The sequence below is a fragment of the Chinchilla lanigera genome, unplaced genomic scaffold, assembly GCF_000276665.1.
Source record: "Chinchilla lanigera isolate Chin_1 unplaced genomic scaffold, ChiLan1.0 scaffold00004, whole genome shotgun sequence".
Classification (NCBI taxonomy): Eukaryota; Metazoa; Chordata; class Mammalia; order Rodentia; family Chinchillidae; genus Chinchilla; species Chinchilla lanigera.
In genome coordinates this window covers 4809351-4824309 of record NW_004955405.1, presented here as the reverse complement: position 1 = coordinate 4824309, position 14959 = coordinate 4809351, and the positions used below count along the sequence as shown (strand labels likewise).

Here is a 14959-nt window from a genome sequence, read left to right as displayed (position 1 = left end):
TGATTGATCAATATTGCATGTCTCTATCTGTTTTCATGAGAAACCACTTTGAAGATATCAATATGTAATACAACAAGCATTGTTAATTTCCTACTGCTTTGTTTGCAACTCTGTACTGTTTGTATTGTTCTTTTGCTATTTTGTAAATGGTTGTCTGTCTGTTAATGTTTTCCTCCTTTTATTTTTAAAATTAAAAAAATAAAAAAAGGAGAAGCAACTTTTAAGTAATTGGTATAACTAATTGTACACCCCCAAAATATAATAGAAAATCTTCACGAACTTTCTTCCATTAATCTGCAGGTGAGAGAACTCACTGCATTCAAAGCAGAATCAACCTTCAATATTGAAGATTTCAGATTTGGAGAATCAAATACATATCTTGTAAGTATTTTCTAGGAAATTCGTAGGGCATATAAAGGTTTAGAAAAAACATCAGGCAAAACTTTTTTCTGTCAAACTAAATTTCAGACAGAAATGGTGCAGCATCTACAAATACTGTAACTCAATCGTTTTCTAGATCACAAATGCATTATTTATTTATGGAAGGAAAAATAAGAAAAAACAGCCATACTTTTAATTCTTTGAAACATGCCATTTTAAAAAGTTTCCTAAAAAAATACAATCCAACTGATAAAGTCAAAGTGAGGATTTAAAGAATGGAGAATTCATAATATAACAGTATTTTGTTGAGAGTAAAAATAAGATTTAGTAATTGTTAAATATAGTATATTAGTTAGCTGTTGTTTGCTTCATAACTCCAGAATTTTAGTTATAGAAAACTGTAAGTTTTTATTTCTCTTTCATGCATCTGGAGATTGGATAGTGTGGCTCAACTTTAGATAACAATGCCTGCACATAGAAGATTTCAATAAATATTTACGGGATAAACAAAAACTGTTTTAATAAATAGTTGGTCTGTGGCACATGCCTGTAATCCCAGTGTTCAGAGAGCTGAGGCAGGAGGATTGTTGTGAGTTCAAGCCCAGCCTGGGCTACAAAGTGAGCTCAAGGCCAGCCTGAACTACATAGTGAGACCCTGTCTCAAAAAAAAAAAAAAAAAAAAAAAAAATGTGACCAAACTCAATAAAAGGAAAAAATTCATTAGAAAGGAAATTTAAAATATATGTAACACATAGTAGATAATACCTTATTAAAAATTGCTAGTAAAAAGGGAAAATAAATTTTAAAACAAAAATAACAAATATTGAAGATAAGCAAAGAAGATCCAACATAATTATGATAGGAATATCTAAGGAAGGCAACCAAAGCAAAGGAAGGGAAGAAATAACTAAAAACTATAATCCAAAAAATATTTTCTAGCCGGGCGTTGTGGTGCATGCCTGTAATCCCAGCACTCAGAAGGCTGAGGCAGGAGGATCACTGTGAGTTGGAGGCCAGCTTGGGCTACAAAGTGAGCTCAAGTTCAGCCTGAACTGCACAGTGAGACCCTGTCTCAAAAAAAGACAAAAAAATTTTTTCTGAAAATTAAACTGTGTACTAGAAGAGCCACATAATTTACCTGTGAGTATCAACCTGCATGGGCCACACTAGGGTGTGTTCTAGTAAAATTTAGACTTTACACTTGATCTTAGCCCAAAGGCCGAGAAGTGATAAAAATTAAACTTTAAAGGAGAACAGAGTGCTCTGGACATCTTGATCAAGGAAAGCAACTCATTACATTATCTTATTACTTATTACATTATCATCACCTCCTTCCATAGAAAATCTCTTGTCAGAAAACCATGGATACTAGAGAGTGTGAGATGGAATCCAGGAATTTTATAACAAGCAAAAGTGCTTTTCAAATATGAAGTCTCAAACATATTATTAATGTTATATAAGAACTCTTTGGTTATTGTTCAGTAATACTGAGTTGCCTATCAGAGGATGAGCTTTGTGAATTGAAAATATCTATGGAGACATGGATGTAATCACAGATATTGAGCATTAACTATATAGTTACTTACAGAACAAAGAGAATATGAAGTTTAAAATGAAGACATTACCGTATGTAGTCACTATGGTCTAAAAATATACACCTTTTAAATGGGAAGAGAAATCCCAGTACTTGGGAGGCTGAGGCAGGAGGGTTTCAAGTTTGAGGCCAGCCTGGGCTACATAGTAAGTTCAAATCTAGCCTAGGCTACATACTGAGACTGTGTTGCAAAAAACCAAAAATAAATTAATGAATAGAAGGGAAAGGGAAGGGTTGGAGACATTACTAAAAAGCTGTCTAGAAACTGTCTGAAAATACTCTTGATATTAAGTTTTGAGTAGTTGAATTTTTTTTTTCACTTCAGATGGGTAACGTGCCGACAACATAACAAGATTTGAGGGAGGCACATTTCTTGCAGATGGCACGAACACCCAGTCATCATGCTCATGAACTGAAGGATTGAGTAGCTGAATTTTTTAAAACTCATCTTTAATAGACTTTGTTTTTGTATCCACCACACTCTCTCTACCTTCTTTCCCTGAATTATTTCCCACAGTAGTACCTAATGCCTCTTTCTCAAAGTAGAAATAGGGCTAAAGATACCTCCAGGAATATACAGTCTACTTAACCACAGAAAAACATCATTTCTAATTAGTGTAAAAGTGTTTTGTATTATTTTAACAAGGTTAAGATAAAGTTTCTGGAATAGAGACTATAAGATAAAATTATGTCTGTAGGGCAACTCAAGTGTGGTCACTAAATTTCCAGAAAAAAGCATATTGCTTCAAAGGTCTCTATGGTGGGCCAGGGATATAGCTCAGTGGCACAAGCACCTGCCTGGCAAGTGCAAGGTCCTGAGTTTGATTCCCAGTACCAAAAATAAACCCCAAACCACAAAGGTCTCTATGGGGATAGAATTCACTTTTTCAATCAAAATAAGTACAAATATAAAGCTTCCCAAATCCTGTTAATTACCTGTTAGTTGTTTGTGTTTTTTGTTTTATTTTTTGAAAAAGTATCTCACTACGTAGTTCAGGTTGTTCTTGAACTCACTATGTAGCCCGGGCTGTCCTCAAACTTGTAGCACTCCTCCTGTCTCAATCTCCCTCGTGCTGGGATTAAAGGTGTGTGCTACCACACTTGGATCCAATTGTAGGGACAGGGTCTGTAGATGAGAAAATAACATACGGGCCTTCTAAAGTCTTCCAGCTAATCCTGACTAGGAGTTAAAAACAAACTTTACCAGAGAGATTCCCTTGAGAAGCAAATCAAAGATAGGGGTAGAAAAAGAGAAAAGCCAGATAAAGAAAGGCACCAAATGGCCTCGGGACTTGGACCAAGACACCAGGAAAAGAGCTGACAGGCAGGACACAGGAGGAAAGCCAGATGCACACAGGATAGGCTGCCCCCACCTCCAGTAAAATATAAGAGAAGCAAAGCAGAGGGCTACTAACTCTAAGGCAGTGTGTACTCACATGTATGCACTAACATACACACATATGTACATGTGTGTTCACTCTACAGACACTGTATATTTACTCTAGGGTCATTACAGAGTTCAACAGACGTCCATACGCACCCTTACTAACTCTGAGTTGTTGGGACTTGGTGGTCTCTCGGTGGACCCTGGGAGAAAAGGTTGAGGGGATTTAGAAAATAAAGACAAGAAACAAGATTGAGGTCAGGTGGGGGCCTCCTACTGGATGGGCAAGAGGACTGAACAGCAACAGAGGGGACATTTATTTATACTCTTGCAAAGTTAGTATCACAGGACACAGGTTGCCTAGTGACAAATGACTGAAATTGTCCAGGCAGGATGCTTTTCTCAAGACTGGGGTAGCTTGACTGCTTTAGGCACTGTGGCCTTGTCTTGCCTCCACACATATAACCAGTTTCCAACATCTTCAGCCACTCCCAATATCTCTCCCTTTTCTGTTTAGTTGTGTAAATGATAAATGTTTAGCTGCAGTTGGAGAAGCTATGTTTGCAGAACTCTGTAGTCTTTTTTATTTTTGATGAACTTACTGGTTTAGGCTAAAGATTTCCAGTCCAAAGATTTTTCATACCTGTACTTGGGGATCTGTTGGGCTCTTGCTGTATCCCAGGAAGGAATGGCAGGGAGAATAAGGAAAAGATAGACAAGACACAAAAAAGTTGGGTCAGATGGAGCTCCTTTCTCTCTTAAGCAGAGGAGAGGAACTGCCCAAGAACAGGAGAGTGTTTATTTATACCCTAGAGAGGTTACTAGGTTCAGTCTCTCTACCCAGCAGTCAGTTAAGCTACAACAGCATGCTTTGAGGAGCTCCCATGTTCTGGGGCTGGCTTCATCCTGCACTTGTATTTACTTTCCAGCTTCAGCTGCTCCCAACATATCTCTGTTCTCTGTTTTGTAAATGATGGGTGTTTAGTTGAAGCTGGAAAAGCTGTGCTCAGAGAATACAGGGCAAATATCTGAAACAGTGGTCAGTTATCAGTCTAGCTGGCAATTGTCTGAAGTTGGTGATTTGAACCTTTTACAGCTACCAACTTGCTACAGCATTGCTTTTTATACATCTTGTGGTTACACTTTTCTACTGGATATTTAAGACCAGGTTAAGGCGAGATCCATATTAGTCACTTTTCACTATCAAGGTCAGTTAAGTCTTCTCAGGATTACCTTGGAACCACGCATAGCACCTCTTAGACCCACTGTCAGCATCTCAGCATCAGCCATCTGGATAACTCACAGCCATTGCTTAACCACGTTGTTTTCTATAAAATCTTGAGAGGCTTTTTTCTCTCCAGGTGACTCTCCTTAGGCACATGGTACAACTTGAATCGCTTTCCTCTGTGATCCCATACTCTCCTTCATCAGAAAATCAGGGACTCACCTGAGTTATAGGATGCCACAGCAGAGGTTCTCACCTGTCCTGGGTTCACACTGACCTTGGACGGCTGGGGCCAACATATTGGCTATCCTCTTAGCCCATTTATCTCTCTAATTCTTTGGTCTCCAAATCTCAGTTGTTAATTATCCTTAAGAGAAGCTTAATGACATTATACTAGGCAACCTTGTGTCTAATGATACTAAACACTGTCCTGTTCTTGGGCAATTCCTCTCACCTGCAGGAGAGGAACAGCAAGCTTAACATTGTAGGGGATGGCGTGTCTTAGTATATCATTCTTAAATTAGAGTAGTCTTAGTACAACCCTCGAATGTGTCTTGAGAAGCATCCCAGAGGGGTTATGAAGAGTTAACTTTGCCCTGGAATATTTCTTTGAAGACAGGGAACACCCAGGCCTAGATAACCATGTATGACCCTGCCTGGGTTGTTTCATTCTTTCCCTGGCTCTGCTTAAACATTATAACCATAAAACAAAATGTGTGGTTGTATATTAATGTTGTATGTTAATGTGAGAAGTATGTTAATATCATTGTGCTTGAGCTCATGCCCGCGGCCTGACCTGGCCCCAGTGAATGAAAAACAATGTGTGGCCACCTGAGCAGTGGCTGCAACATTCCATTCTGTTACCATAGAAACCAAAAGTGTATTTAAGTTGAAACAAAGACAAGGACAGGGCTGACATTTCCTGACTTGTTAGTTGGGAGATGTATAGTGGCCAGCCTAATTTCAATACACTTTTTTTTTTTAGCCTAAATAGAATCCTTTGGTCTTCTATGGAAGTCAGCCCAGTTGCTGTGACAACATTACTATCTGTCTGAGTATCAAACACTTTAGAACACAAAATGGAACTGTTATTTTTTAATAGTCATGGATATCCTATCATTCAGATCCCTACAGAATATTAACAGATAATATTTACATATTTTTACATTGAAATTAGAAATCAAAACCATACATAACATTGCCACATGAAAATCATGATGATATTTTAATGAAACATCTCTAATATATAAGAAGCTTTTCTCTGACTTATCCTTTAATGGGATATATATATAAGTTTTTTGTTAAAGGCAAAGCTTTGAATCTGAACAAAAGTTGTACCATAAGCAATCCTTGCTTTACATTTTGGAAGACCTATACATCTGAAATGATAAATACATTTAATATACCATGCGATTAACAATAATGAAAGACCATACACATGTGAAAACCTTTGCTTCTTAATTTAGTTTCATATTAAGAGCAATTTCTGTGAAAAAACTTTTTTCTGAAAAACTTTGATCTTTTGATCAATGACCAAATTATTAAGGGTGTCTCCCAAGAAACTCTAGATATCACTGGGGACTCCTTATTAATGAACATAGGTTGGCCATTCCTCTATTCACCAATTGGAGTTCTGCCCAATAATGTCTCTTCACCCTAAGGGATTGTGGTTAAATAGCTTAATTTTTGATGAGCTGTGAGAGAGCTAATTTTGATATCATTTAAAGCAGCTGTTAACTTGGGTGAAAGCATGCTTTTAAATCTATAACCTAAATTGTATTACGAACAAATGTTAAAAGAGAAAATTGTTAAACTCAAAGTAAAGGGGAACAGCTGTTCATACAATGACAGACAAACGTAAACAAGTACACAGAACGTAGAAACAAACATCTTATAAAATCAGAGTACCCTCAAATATATTCTTTACCAAATTGAACTATAGTAACTTTAATACAATTTTTAGAAATTTATAATTATAAATAGACTAGAAAGATTTTGTTATTCATCAACTAACAGAGATCTCTTATCAAAAATATCTGGAAGGAATATAATCCTTAATCTATAATGAATATATATATATATATATATATATATATATATATAATTTTATTCTGTTTTAAGAATACTGGTAACTTTCAGCTCAGTTAATTCTACATACTCTATCACCTATTCAGATTTTTTTTTGTCTTTTTGAAGTAGGGTCTCGCTATGCAGTTCAGGCTGGTCTTGAGCTCACTTTGCAGCCCAGGGTGGTCTTAAACTCATAACAATCCTCCTGCCTCAGCCTCCTGAGTGCTGGGATTACCGGTGTGAATCACCATGCCTGGCCCTATTCAGATCTTTAATTCCTATTTTGGTTAGAATTTCCTGGGCCTTCTGGGTCAATTTCTTTGGTTGGCCCCGGGTTGGATTTAGCCTTATCCTTGTTTATCATCATGGTCACAGGACTGCACACCAGCTCCCCAAAAGGTAGAATCACCTTCTTCCCCAGCTCTGAGTTCATGATATAACCTGGTAGCATGCTCTGGTACCCAAATAAGTCACTCAGCATTCTCTGGAAAAACACAAGTACATCCTCTACCCCAGGTAAGTAGCAGACTGGGTCCCTTCCATTGTCCAGTATGGAGAACTCTTTAATGGAACCTTCCTAGCCTTTTTTCTTTTACCTGATGGAATTGTCTTTCTGCTGCTATATTTCCATCTTTTGTAGAATTTAAAAAGTTAATAGTATATATTGCCAAGTGAAGTCTCTTATGAGGTGTGAATTTTGTAGGGAAAAATTCCACCTTTTGTTTTTGTAACTGAAGTTTGTTCATACAGTGAGTAAATTCAATAATTACTTGATCTAGAGGGTTATAAGGAATCCCTATGGTAAGGGAAATATGAAAAGTGTTACAAAACCTTTGGAAAGCAGCACTTGTATATGCTGGGCCATTGTCAGTCTTAAGTGCCTATGGGCAACCAAGGGCACTGAAGGTATCCAAATAATGAGCAGTGACATGTTTAGCCTCTTGACCAGTGCAGGCAGAAGCAAAATAACCCTGAGGAAGTGTCCACTGAAATGTGGGCCTAGTGTAAAGAGCCAAATTCAGGAATGTGAGTGACATCCCTCTGCAAAAGATGATTAGGGTGTAGCCCTCAGGGAGTGACCCTCATAGAAGGTGGGGAAAGGTGTATTACACATGAAGAACATTGCTTAACAATTTCTTGGGCCTATTCCTGGGTCAAACGGAATTGTTTATGCAGGACAGAAGCATTTTGATGAAAGGTGGCATGAGAAGCAGAAGCCTATTGAATGGTATCTGAGGGAATAACAGTGATAGTAGCCAGCAATTTGTCTGTGACAGTGTTTCCCTCAGTGAGAGGCCCCAGCAATAGGGGACAGGGATGTTATATGACCAATAAAACAAGGAACATGATGTGCCTGTATTCTGGTAGAGGAAGCCATCCTTTAGCCCTCCTTACCCTAAAATAATTCATCTGTAAAAACAGAAGCAAATTAACTTGTCTGAAGGATAATGATAATTAAAACACCAAAAAAAATCAGCCCAAAAGGTGGGCAGAGTTAATTAACGTCACAAAGTAAAATATGAAGATCATTTAAGGTCAATCTGAACAGTTTGGGGTAATTGCCACATCTGTTAAAAAAATCTGCAAGTTCTATGTCAGCAATTTTTTCAGAATCTTGACATTTCTTTTTTTTTTTTTTTTTTTTTTTTTTGGTGCTGGGAATCGAACTCAAGACCTTGCAATTGTTAGGTAGGCATTTGTGCTGCTGAGCTATATCCTCAGCCCATAATCTTGAAATTTCAAGAAACCATTTTTACCAGGTCCTGTCATATAAATAAAAATATTACCTCCATCATCATAAAGATGTTTTAACCTAGGAGTACTAGGCAGAATCCCCCCTGTTAATATCTGTAAAAATTTTCTCATAGTCACCTCATAGCTTCTGTAATCCACTTCTATGTCATCTCTATACACATTTAGTTATATATATATATATACACACACACACACATAGTATTTTTGAGACAGAATCTTGCTATGCAGTTCAGGCTGGCTTTGAGTTTACTTTGTAGACCAGGCTGATCTTGAACTTCAACTTGCAACGACACTCCTGCCTCCACCTCCCAAGTGCTAGGATTACAGGTGTGCACCACCACACCTGGCTTAGTTTTATTTTCTTGTGACTAAACACAGTAGCTTGTTTAGGATTGTTAGGATTGCAGGCTATATCATCAGCAAGCATCAGGATAGTGTGGCTGCTTGCCATGATTTCTGAATACTGTCACAAACTAATAGTCACTGCCATAATTTTTACTCTCTGTACAATTGCAAAGAAATAAATTTTCAGGACATTTTTAGGATCCCTCTTAAAAAGATCAGTGCAATGTCTAGGAGTAGACACAAAGACTCTTGGGATACACTTGAAAAAGGCCATTCAGATTAATTTACCTAGCTGGATTAATTACCTCTAAAAACTCCAAGACATACAATGTGTATCTGTCCATAAGATGGATGCCAGTTACAGGATAGGTTCATGTGAGAGGGAATCTTTTCCCACTTAGCTACTGGCCAGAGCCATTATGTTAGGAGAATAAAACCACTCACATATGGATGCTCCTTGGCAAGTGTCAATACTAAACAATAGCTCACTGTAACATCCTTTCTTGTCTTTGTTGAGTAAGGTCACCCAAACATGAAGAAGTTGTCATAGTTTATATCCTTCCAGATTAGCAGCTTAACACTTTTGCTAGGGTGAGAAACATTGCCCTCTCCCTGTGGGTCTGTACTGGCTACATCCAGAGGCTGTGTTTTAAGCCAACAGTACTGGGCAATAACAGAAACATCCACACCTATTTAAAGCACTTTAAATAGTTTTTTTCTCTAATAGGTAGTTCTAGCTCAGGGTGATTTTGTTTGATCTAGTGAAACCAATAGTTGTCAGATCCAAAACCCTTGGATCTCTTACCTTAATTACGAATTTTCCAATTTTTACCAAGGGAAAAAATAACCAATTGAGTGACAGGAGAATCTGGGGTCATTAAGTAAGGTTCTGAGTAATTGGATTTCTTATATAGTCCAAATCAGTGACCACAGGCAAACCTAGTCTCTTTGCAGCATCTGGATGCAGCTTTTACTTTATTCCCTTCAGGCTGGGGGAGCTGCTGGCAGGGCCTCCACTGTCCTGCTGTTCTGTCGGGAATGGGCTCCACTGCCTGTGACCCCTCCCATGTGGGCATGGCACTTACTGCCTCTGTAGCCACAGCCACCTACTAATTGGGTGGGCAGTGTAGCAGAGGTGTGCAGAGCGCTTTTTGGGGATCCAGTTTGCTAGGGGGAAGGAAAGGGGAATACACAGCCATTGTCTCAGCCATTTGACTGCAGGCACTGGGCAAGCCTGCTGTGGCTGCTGGATATTTTGTTTTTGTCCAAAGCCCTGTTTTGAGCACAGACAATATTTGTGCTGAATGAATTCCTGGTGTCAGGAACAGGCATGATGCAAGTCGCAGTGAGAGCCAAAGCATGCTGCAGTTAGGGCCCTCCTATTTAGCCCCAGGTGCAAAGGCCTGTAATTGGTGTCGCTTGGATAGCCACGGCTGTTCTGCAGACATGTGGGTGGCTGGAAAATCCCAGCGGAGTCTGCTTAGGACTGAGCGCAGGGCCTTCCCAGCACCCAGTCTGCACCCCTATTGTTTGAGGGGGCTGAGGCAAGCCCATTGGGAGGTTTCCAGGAGGGGCTGACATTTCATATCAGGTTTAGATTTACACTTATTTTCCCAATGATACCCTCACTGACACTTTGTGCAAAGACTGGAAGGTTTATTTGAAGAGACAGATAATGGCTATGCTGCCTCTACAGTGCAACAAAGCAGTTTTGGGCAACATGCCCCTCATCCCCACAAAAAAAATAATCAGCCTTGTTTTTTCCTTTTCCTCCAGACTGTGGATGAATAGCCTGAGTGACAGCTGCTTTGAAGGCAGCCCCTTGCACATACGGGGAGCTCATATCTGCACAAATCCAAAGACATGTTATTTGCCTTGCATCATTGGGAGCTTGAACTTCAGTAACAGGGTATATATGTCTAAAGATGGAATTTGAGAGGAAACCTCTCTGGTGGGACAAGGTCCTTTTGTGCCCCACCACTCCTTTTCTTTTAAATTGAATGAGGCTAGAGGGCTTAAGCTCTATAGGCAATACCCTTGCTCTGCCCTCCCCTGCTCATGCTCGGGGTTTGATGTTAAAATAATGTTCTGAGCCAAATACTTTATGGTTCTAAAACCTTTTCTTATGAATACCCCCCAAATAAAAGTAAATACAGGATTCAAACATGCAACAAACACTTCTATATATATAACCCCAGGAGTCCTGAGACTACTTGCCCCATTTTTAACTGCCAGTGCTTCAATATACCTTTCTCTCTGTGGCTTTTTTGAAGCCTAGATACTTTCTGACCCAAGAGGACCGTATGCCCACGTTTAATACCTGATGCACCAGTGCCAAAGCACTCCAGTGCTGAGCACCAGCTCTGCCAGTGTGCTTCCCCCTCCTTATTGTGTGCACTCTGGGAAGCGTTCTTGCTGCCCACTCTGGCCTTACTGGGAGCACAATGTTGGGCACCAAATGTAGGGATTCTTTGGGCTTTTGCTGTACCCCAGGAAGGGACAGGGGTGAGAATGAGGAAAAGATGGACAAGAAACAAAAAGCTTGGTCAGGTGGAGCTCCTTTCTTCTTTAAGTAGAGGGGAGGAACTGCCCAAGAACAGAAGAGTGTTTATTTATACCCTAGAGAGGTTATTAAGTTCAGCTTCTCTACCCAGCAGTCAGTTAAGCTATAACAGCATGCTTCGAAGTGTTCCCATGTTCTCAGGCTGGCTTCGTCCTGCACTCATACTTACTTTCCAGCTTCAGTCACTCCCAACACTTGCATACAGCAATTTAACCATATATAGTCCAATAATCCATAACAGTAGTGAGTTACAGCTGGCAATTGTCAGAAGTTGTTAGTGATTTGAACCTTTTATAGCTAGCATATTATTATGACATAGTTTTTAAATACATCTTGTGGTTATACTTTTCTGCTGGATGTTTAAGACCAAATAAAGTGAGACCTGCATTAATCAATTCTTTGCCATCTATCAAGGTTAGTTAAGTTTCCTCAGGAATTACCTCGGAACCAAGTACAGAACCTCTTAGATCTTCTGTCAGTGTCCACCATCAGGATGAATTACAACCATTTTTTGACCAAGTTGCTTTCTATGAAAGCTTGAGAGATTTTTTTTTCTCTCCTGGTGACTCTCCTTAGGTACACTATACATCTTGAATCACTATCTTCTGTGGTCCCATAATCTCCTTAATCAGAAAATTAGGGACTCAACTGAGTTATAGGATGTCACAGCAGAGGTTCTCTAATGTTCTAGGTCCTCATTGATGTTGGAGGGCTAGAGCCAAAATATTGGCTATACTCTTAGCCCGTCTAATCTCTCTAATTTTTGGTATCCAAACCTCGGTTGCTAAACATCCAGAAGAGAAGCTTAATGACATCACATTGTAAGGGAGGCAGTAAGCTTAATATTACTATCTTATCTGAATATCAAACACCTTAGAACATAAAATTGAACTGTTATTTTCTAACAACCATGAATATTCTAATATTAAGATCTTTATGTAATGTTAACAGACAATAGTTACATATTTTTGCATACAAATTTAGAAATCAAGACCATATATAACATTGCAGCATGACAATCATTATGACATTTTATAACATACTTAATTTTTCATTTTGACATAACATAACCCTTTTAACTAATCATCTCTATCTAATACATAAGAAGCTTTTACTTAATTAGTTGTCCTTTAATGGAATGTACGCCACAAGTTTTTTGTTAAAGGCAGAGGTCTGAATCTGAAAGAAAAGTACTTTCATAATAAACAATCTGTTTTACATTTTGGAAGACCTGTACATCTGGAATCATGAATACATTTAATACACCATGAGATTAACAATAATGAGTCATCATACACATCTGGAAGCCTTTGTTTCTTAGTTCAGTTTTGTTTTGTACTAAGAGCATCTTTTATGAGAAAACCTTATTGTAATATTTTGAGAAACTTTATCTTTTGACCAATGACCAAATTATTGGTGTGTCTCCCAAGAGACTCCGGAGATCACTGGGGCCTCCTTATTAATGATCAAAGACTTGCCACTCCTCTAGTCACCAGTTGGAGTCTTGTCAAATAATCTCTTCCCACTCTAAGGAATTTTTGTTAATTATCTTAAATTTTTTGATGAACTATGAGAAAATCAGTTTTGGTATCATTTATACCAGCTGGTAACACAGGTGAAAGCGTGCTTATCAATCTATAACCCAAATTGTATTTTGAACAAATGGTAAAAGAGGATAATTGTTGAGCTAAAAAAGGGAACAGCTGTTCACAGATATGACAGACAAATAGGCAAATAACAAGTACACAGAACTAACAAACATCTTTACAAAATCAGAGTACAATCAGAATTTTTTGACCAAATTGAATTATAGTAACTCTATTACAATTTTAGGAATTTATAATTATAAATAGATGTCTTGGTTACTTTTCTCTCCTTGTTGGGACAAAATATCCAATGCCCAAAATTAAGGAAGGAAAGGTTTACTTAGCTTATAATTTGTGGAGATTTTAGTCTATAATCAGCTGGCTCCAAGGCAGGGTAGCATGGCACAGGGACAACAGTTCAACATGGCAGAAGACAGCAAAAGCTGCAAGAGCACAAGGGGAGAAGCAAGCCTCTTTTCCTCTCTTATATTGTATACTGGCCATCTGCCCATGCCCGCACCATCTCCGTGCCCTCCTCTTGCAAAGGCTCAGTATGCATACAAAGTAAGGACACTGGCTCCCTACTGAGTCACATAGTTAACCTTCTAAACTTCTCAAGTTAACACAATGAATAACATCCTTGAGCAGGAAGGGCATGTCCTTTTCACCCCAGGATGTAGAACTGCTGAGTTACTTAGTTAAGCTTCTAGACTCCTCAAGTTGACACAATGTATCAATTGTAACAGTAGACTAGTCAGATTGTTTTTTGTCAATTAGCAGAGATTTCTAATCAGAAAAATTTGAAAGGAGGGTGTTATGGTTTGAACCTGTGTGTCCCCCCAAAGCCTCAAGCGACCATGGGGCAGGCTATTAGAGTTGAATGATTGTGGGTGTGAGAGCTGCACCCGCCTGGGAGTGGATAGTTTGCATATGTAAGGGAGAGGAAAAGAGTGCTTGAGAACATTCCTCCCCGATTCTGCCCTGGTGTGTGCTTGCAGCTTAGCTGTGTTCTGCTGCCCTTAGCTGTAGCTCTTTGCCATGTGCCACTCTACCTTATAATCTGCCAAGTACAGACTGAAATTTCCCCGAACTGTAAGCGAAATAAACCTTTCCTTCCTTAATTTTGGGCATCAGGTATTTTGTCCCAGCAGTGAGAAAAAAGTAACCAAGACAGAGAGGCTGCAGATTTAGTTCAGTGGCACAGCACCTGCCTGGCAAGCGCAAGGCTGTGAGTTTGATTCCTGGTACCAGAAAAAAAAAAAAAAAGAAAAATTTGGGAGGAATAGAATCTTTTATCTATAATGAACATGCATGTTTTGTATTTTATTCTGTCTTTAGAATACTGGTAACTTTCAGCTCAGTTATTTCTATATGCTCTATCACCCATTTAGACCTTAGATTTCCATTCTGTCAATTTCTTCAGTAGGCCTCAGGCCGAATCTAGCCTCATTATTGTCAACTTCTTCTTCAGATCTGGCTTAATGGTATAGCTGGATAGCATACTCTAGCAAAACACAACCATATCCTTGACCTAAAATTAGCTTTTTTTTTTTTGCTTTACCTGATTGAATTGTCTTTCTGCTGCTGTACTGCCATCTTTTGTGAAATTTTAAAATTTAGTAGTATATATTGTCAAGTGAAGTCTATTATGACATATGAATTTTGTAGGGAAAGATTCCCCCATTTGTTTTTGTAATTGAATTTTGATAATACAGTGTGAAACCTGTATCCTATATTTTGGGAGAGGAAGCTGTTATACAGACTCCCTTATGCTAAGATGACTCGTCTGTGAAAACAGAAGCAAATGGCCGGGCGTGGTGGCACACACTTGTAATCCCAGCCCTCAGGAGCCTGAGACAGGAGAATCATTGTGAGTTCAAGACCAGCCTGGGCTACAAAGTGAGCTCAAGGCTGGCCTGAACTGCATAGTGAGACCCTGCCTCAAAAAGACAACAACGGGGGCTGGGGATTTAGCTCAGTGGCAAAAGCGCCTGCCTGGCAAGCGCAAGGTCGTGAGTTCGGTTCCCGGTACCGGAGAAAAACCAAAAAAAAAAAA

The 14959-nt window shown here is 38.9% G+C and overlaps 1 long non-coding RNA gene across 2 annotated transcripts in view; it reads left to right on the top strand.

The window, feature by feature from the left end:
- The window catches only part of LOC102011728, a 30624-nt gene that overhangs the window by 8961 nt on the left and 6704 nt on the right, over positions 1 to 14959 (top strand). The window contains exons 2-3 of one of the 2 annotated variants that reach the window (XR_259362.2): positions 301 to 381; positions 10531 to 10911. This is a non-coding gene — a long non-coding RNA (uncharacterized LOC102011728). Of the gene's footprint in view, positions 1 to 300; positions 382 to 10530; positions 10912 to 14959 lie in introns of those variants that run through there. The other variant, XR_001235207.1, reaches the window with a different exon arrangement.